We start from the raw sequence: 6,966 nt of genomic DNA, 5'->3' as shown, positions 1-6,966 counted from the left end.
GCGACTTGTCTGCATTTGTGTATATGTGTGCATCATGTATTTTCTCATGCTATGGATAATGTTGATTAAGTGTGTTGCACTATGGCATCAAGTGTGTGAATGTTACTTATTGTAATTGTGATTGCGATTGTGTTGCATTGCATTGCGTAATCATATTGCAAAAGGCGGTGTATCCGCAATAGGGCAGTATGTTCGCATTATTTTTGAGCTATAAGCTATGTTGATAAAATGGATTTGTGCTATGGTCTAAGTGGGTGAATGTTATCTCCCATGGTAAAGTGTGTGAACTTTTGGTAAGAAAAGAAAGCATGATACATATATAATTTGAATCATGGTTAATGGAGAAGGCATGGATTGATGTGTCATTTATGCTTGATGCTTGGGTAAGTCTGGTCATATCCAGTTTTTGTTGTTTTAGACACTTGTTGAGACTTATGGCTCACTTTGAAAAATGAATTATAATTTCTTGGGAGATGATGTTGTCAAGTGTGGAAGGCATGAACTCAATTGAGGTTTAGTGGTCGGGTAATGAGTTTCCCTTGACTCTTTGTTATTCATACCTTTGTATGTTAAGCTTGTTGTTGTTTCCCTTTGCTATATATACTTGCTAAGTCTTATGGCTCACCCTTGCTTCTTTGTCATTCCAGGTAAGTGAAAGATAAAATGTTTGGGGCGAGTTTTGATTAGATGTGTACAAAGATGTCCAGCCTCAAAGATCCATAGGTGTAGAGTGAGGGCATGATTAGAGGGTTTCATTTTGTATTAAAAGCCTTGATGCCCTTTATTTTTTTTTATGTAAGGGTTGTAAACCCGAGCTTATGATGTAAATAAAGATGTATAATGTTGATTTTGGCTCCTATTGATAGTGAGCAAATATGGGAATAAAAAGAATTTTTGGCAAATTCAGGGTAATATTTGTATCTGTATCCATTTTGAATGGACCGTCTCTCGGACTTCCCATGCTAGCGGGTAATCCGGGAGCGGGTCCTGACAATTTTGGTATTGTGATCTAGTTCTCGTGGGATCAACACTCTTTTCATCACTATATGCATATTTGACTAGGGTACACTTGCCCGAATTAATTGTGCATAAATCACACATCAAGTTTTTGGTGCCGTTGCCGGGTACTAGTTTATTGCATATCAAAACTACATAATTTAGCCTTAGATTAAACATCTTCTGTTTTCTTTTACGATTTGCAAGTTTAATTTAATTTTATTATTTATTATTTTTTTCAGCTTTTAGAAATTTTAATTTTAATTTTTAATTTTAGTATTTTTCTTTTTCTTTGTAAGTTTCATGGTGCATGACACGCACTAGTGGTGTAGAATTGATATCCCTTGATCAAGAAATTGAAAAAAAACTTTGAAAAAACAAAAGAAGGACAAAAAGAACAAGATGGAACAAGAACAAGCAACCCAAACTAATCCAAAGACATTGAGTTCATATGCTACACCTACTTTGGATGGCACTACATCAAGCATTAAGAGGCCAAATGTGCAAGCAAACAACTTCGAGATCAAGCCTGCAATTATTCAGATAATCCAGATGAGTGTACAATTTTCTAGCCTTAATGATGATCCTGACTCTCATATTGCTAATTTTCTTGAAATATGTGATATTTTTAAACATAATGGAGTTAGTTAAGATGCAGTTCAACTTAGGTTGTTTCCTTCTCTTTAAAAGATAGAGCAAAAGAATGGCCTAATTCTCTTCCTACAGGTTCTATTACTACATGGAATGATTTGGCACAAAAGTTTTTATCTAAATATTTTTCACCTGCTAAAATGGCTAAATTAGGGAATGAGATAACAACTTTTTCACTATTTGGTAATGAATCCTTGTATGAGTCGTGGGAGAGATTTAAGGAAATGCTTATGAAATGTCCTCGCTATGGTCTACCTATTTGAATGCAAGTGCAAACTTTTTATAATGTCATTAATCAATCTTCTCGTTCAATGTTAAATACAACTATAGGTGGTACCCTTATGAGGAAAACTCCTAAAGAAGCATATGAACTTTTGGAGGAGATGGTAGCCAACAGTTATCAATGGGATAATGAGAGAGAAAATAAAAAGGGAGTTGAAATTTATAATGTTGAATTTATCACTGCCTTATCTGTTCAAATTGCTGAATTAAATAAGAATTTGGGTAATTTGGGGGTTTCAATTGTGAATGCTTCTTCTTTTTCTTCTCATTTTCTTTCTTGTGAGCTTTGTGGGTGAGGGGGACATGCTATTGTAGATTGTCAAGTAGGAAATCTTTTTTCTTCTGGTTCTTCTGAACAAGCTAATTTTATTTCTTATGGTGGCAACAAGTCAAATTTTAATCCCTACTCCAACACTTACAATCCAGGATGGAGGAGCCATCCTAATCTTTCTAGGAGTAATAATCAACAAAGAGTGCCCCCTGGCTTTCAACAACAGCAACAACAAATTCCACAAGAGAAGAAGCAAAATTTAGAAGATATGATGGCAAGTTTTATCAATAGTATAGAGGCAAGAATGCAAACTTTGGAAGCTCAAATTGGACAATTTGCCCAAGCAATTTCAAAAATACCACAAGGAGGATTACCTAGCAATACTGAGAAGAATCCAAGGGAATATGTAAAAGCCATCACTTTGCGAAGTGGAAAAGAACTAGAAAGTAAAGAAAAAGATGAAAAGCATGCAAAAGATGAAGAAAGCTAAGAGCTTAAAGCCAAAGAAAATGATCATGAGTTATCAACGGAGAAAAAGGGAAGTTTTTCTTCTCTTAATTTAAAATCTTACAAACCACCTCTTCCTTTTCCTAAAATATTTCTGAAGGCTAACTTGGATAAACAATTTACTAAATTTTTAGAGGCATTTAAAAAGTTGCATATTAACATCCCTCTTCTTGATGCTATATCATAGATGACAATTTATGCAAAAAAATTTAAAGACATAATTTCAAACAAAAGAAAGTTGGAGGAATTTGAGATGGTGAAACTTAATGAAGAATGTTCAGCAATTCTACAAAATAAATTGCCTCCAAAACTCAAGGATCCATAGAGCTTTTTTATTCCTTACACTATTGGTGAAATTAAGTTTGATAAAATTTTATGTGACCTTGGTGTAAGTATTAATTTGATGCCCTTTTATGTTTTCAAGAAACTTGGACTAAAAGAACCAACACCCACAACTATTTCTCTTCAATTAGCCGATAAAAGTATCAAATATCCAATGGGAGTAGTGGAAGATGTTTTGGTAAAATTAAAAAAAAAATTATTTTTCCTGTTGACTTCATTATTCTGGACATGGAAGAAGATTATGACATGCCCCTAATTTTAGGGAGACCTTTTCTTGCCACTGGGAGATCTTTGATTGACGTCCATTAAAGAACACTTAACCTTAGAATTTATGATGAAACAATTACTTTTAATGTGTCTAAGGCTACAAAACATTCTACTGATAATGAAAAAGAAGCCTTTAGGATAGATGTCATTCATGATTTGGGAGAGAGATTAGATGAGCCTAAAGAAAATTGCGTTGCTAACTCTTTTGATGAGCATGAAAAAATTTTAAATGCCAAGAACAAGGCTGTGGTCGTGGGCTATTTAGAAAAAAAAACAAAAATGTTGTCCATCTAAAAGAGACAAGTTGTTGCATTTGGATGTTTCTTATTCTTCTTCAAAATTCAAGCCACCAAGTCATAAAAAGAAAAGTTGATAAGGGTGTTGAGTGAGCAAAAGAAGGGATTGGATTGAGAATTACTAGCATTCAAGAATAAGTCCATCAATTGGCGCGAACAAAGTTTTAACGGAAAAAGAATTCAAGTCTCCTTAAAAATGGAAACGTAGTCAAGCTAATGACTATAAAGAAGCACTTGATGGGAGGCAACCCATTCGAAATATTATTTATTTTTTCTTTTTATTTCTCTTAATTTTTAGAATATTCTTGGATTGATTTCTTATTTCATTTTTTTTTATCTTTCTTCTTTTTAGAACTTGTCGAATCTAGAAATCCGGCCTCTCTTCTTCAAAAGAATAAGCCCAACAATCTTCAAGCATTTCAAAAAGGCCTGCATCAGGGGAGTATTATTTTTCTTTTCCTTTTTTCTTGTTTTTAAACATTGGGGACAATGTTTAATTTAAGTGTGGGGGGTGGGAAATTCAATAATTCTTAATTTTGTTATTGCCAAAAAAAAAAGAAAAAAAAAGAAGAAATTTATAATGTGCATGAATGATGATTTTCTTTAGAAAAATATTTTATTTACATGTCTAGGCTGATTTCATGCTTTCTATATTAACTTTGGTTTAATGCATAGTTAATTCGAGATTGAGAATTGTTCTATTTGATTATTGATTCTAGGTTTAATAGTGTTAAGGAAAATGAATTGATTATATCGAATTATTATGATTGTTGAAATATATGCTTCTAAACAAAATTCATGAGATTTTGTGATCATGCATGAATGATTATGTGAGAATAATATTGTGATTATTTCTCAAAACCAGGCCTAAACAGAGTTGAAGTGAAATGGAATGATGAAAAAAAAGAGCAAAACAGAAAGAAAAAAAATTGTTGTTATTGCTATTTATCTACTTTTATGTTTTGAGCTGCTTAGTAGTAATTGGGGGTTGATAGTGTGCTCATGCATCATCCTTCACTTCAAACGGTAGTTCAAAATATGAGTATGCAATGCATTCTAAGCAATTATTTAGGGGAGTAACTAAGTGTCTTCATCACAAAATGTCGACATTCGCGTCAAAAGCCAAGTAATGCTTAGGAAAGACTGATTCAAAAAAAAATCATCCATGTTACTCCTTATGTTTGTAGTAGTGGAGAGAAGTGATTACAAGAAAACTATTGCATGATTTAATTGTGTTAGTTGTAATGTTTCATGAATTAATTTTGAAGTATGCATGGCATCAAAAGTGATGATTTTGCATGACTAATTCTTTCAATTAATAATTTTGGATTTAGAGTTGATATAATAATATAAATGGTAACCAATTTTGTGATTAATTATGCGTTGATATGTTATTGGAATTCTTGATTTTGGACTAAAGAGAAAATTATACCCCAAAATTCCTAAAGGACTCGGGAGAAAATTATCTTGGGGCAAAAAATGGAATTTACAGATAAATTGAGGTTATGGGGTAATTTCTTACCATTATGAATGACCAAATCGATTGCAGGGAGTGCCTGGAGCCGAGATGTCCAAGGAAAATGATATGGTGTTAACAAGCATTTTGATGCATGATTTATGACATTGAAAGAAATTGGATCAGATACGATTTTCGGTACAGTTAAAATACAACTATGATTTGGGCTGAAAAACTGAATTATCGCAAGAGACTTTCGAAAAGTCAATGAAACCCCAAGGAGGTACATATGAAGTATGTAGAATAACTCTTTAGTAATTTAAGGAAAAAACAAAAGGGTTTACAGTTAAAATATAGATTCGGGCCTAAGTCCAATTTCTTAATTTTACCGGAAAAGGTCGAAATTATATTTTTTTCAAAATCTTCGGGGATGCAATGGAAAGTATAAAACTTGTAGGTCACAATAACACTATTGGGAAGCTCAGGGGCTTCAAGGAAAGGACCAAACTGCAAAATGAAAAGAGATCGGGGTCAAAGTGCAATTTTTCAAAATTGCACAAAGAGAAATCTGCCATGGCCAACCAAGCTTCCACCACCACCTCCCATCACCGAATTCGGTGGTGAAAGAGTCGAGGAAAGTAGCCTAGGATGCTCTTAGGTCGAGCATAGACCAATATTGGCCACGAGGGTGATCAATTTTGCATGATTTTCGGTCGTTTCTTGGCCAAAATTTCGATGCGTTGAATCCATGTATGGTGGTGTTTTTGGACTAATCTAGGGTAGGTAGAAGTCTCAGGGAGGTTAGATTAACCAGTCATGAGCATTGCAACGCTCGGGGTTGCCTATAAATAAAGTACTTGAGATATAGCTGAAATGTGTAAAAAATTAAACTCTCAAATCCCAGAATTAAAGGAAAAATTGAGAGAAATGGATAAAGGGCTTTTTTTCCCCATGTCTAGAGGATCATTTCTAGAAAATTTGAGAAATTTTCATTGAGAGATAAGGGAGATATGAAGCTTCGTTAGAAAAATGAGTTTCTTCGAAAAATCGATTTGAGCAGTCAAAAAATAGCTCTGATTGAGCTGTTTAAAGCTATAATCCTGTAGAGAATGAAGAGAGGAAGGCGTAGGTTTAAATGAGAGGCAAAACGGAGCTCAAACAAATGAGATATACCCAAAAAACTAGGGCTGCTCGGAAGCTGGCCGAGGAAGAAGACCGGTACGTGTAGTGCATGCGCCAGCTAGGCCTCGCGAGTAAGGGTGCGTGAAGGAAAAAAAAAAAAAGGGGGCCCGTGAGGGTGCGTCCTTTGGTAAAAGAATTTGAAAAAATACCAAAAAATCAAGAAAAACAAAATAAGAGGAGTTTATGTTCAAACTTTTGGTGTTTGTCTTTCGGGTTTCTTGGTTTTCGCAACAACCAGTCTCATAATGCATGCAAACGAAGCATCGGGGTAAGTTCTAGAATTTTATTTTAAAGTTCTTAGAATATTATGAATTGTCGTGGAAAAGATTTGAGAAAATAGTTAAGAAAGTATTTATTTGGAATATTATAGAGGAAAATGGGAGAAAAATGGAGGAAAATATAAAGAAATTTTGGTATTGATATATTCCATGTATAAATATGATTTATAGGATCGTTGTGCTCGAGATTAAGTGATTTGTGCAATTTTTTTTGGTTGGGCACAAAAATCGAGATCAGACACCCAAATCAAGGCGGTACACGTTTTTCTAGGCATTCTAAACTTTGTGCAAAAAGGTGAGTGGTTTTACTCCAAAAGCTTATACATGTTATATTTTTCCTATGATGAGTATGATAGTCATGAAAGTGGTTAAGTTATATGTATTTTATGCACATCTTGTCATACACTACCAGAAAAATGAGGTTTTGTGACTGATTTT

At 33.9% G+C, this 6,966-nt stretch overlaps 1 non-coding gene across 1 annotated transcript; it reads right to left on the bottom strand.

The window, feature by feature from the left end:
* Positions 1-1,793: 1,793 nt before the first annotated feature.
* On the bottom strand, positions 1,794-1,900 carry LOC127805395 (small nucleolar RNA R71). The gene has a single exon (XR_008024128.1). It is a non-coding gene; the product is annotated as a small nucleolar RNA R71 (small nucleolar RNA).
* Between the last annotated feature and the right edge of the window lie 5,066 nt (positions 1,901-6,966).

Source organism: Diospyros lotus, chromosome 6 (assembly GCF_014633365.1).
Source record: "Diospyros lotus cultivar Yz01 chromosome 6, ASM1463336v1, whole genome shotgun sequence".
NCBI classification, from domain to species: domain Eukaryota; kingdom Viridiplantae; phylum Streptophyta; class Magnoliopsida; order Ericales; family Ebenaceae; genus Diospyros; species Diospyros lotus.
The sequence above is the reverse complement of the archived record's forward strand: the minus strand, read 5'-3'. Positions and strand labels throughout refer to the sequence as shown.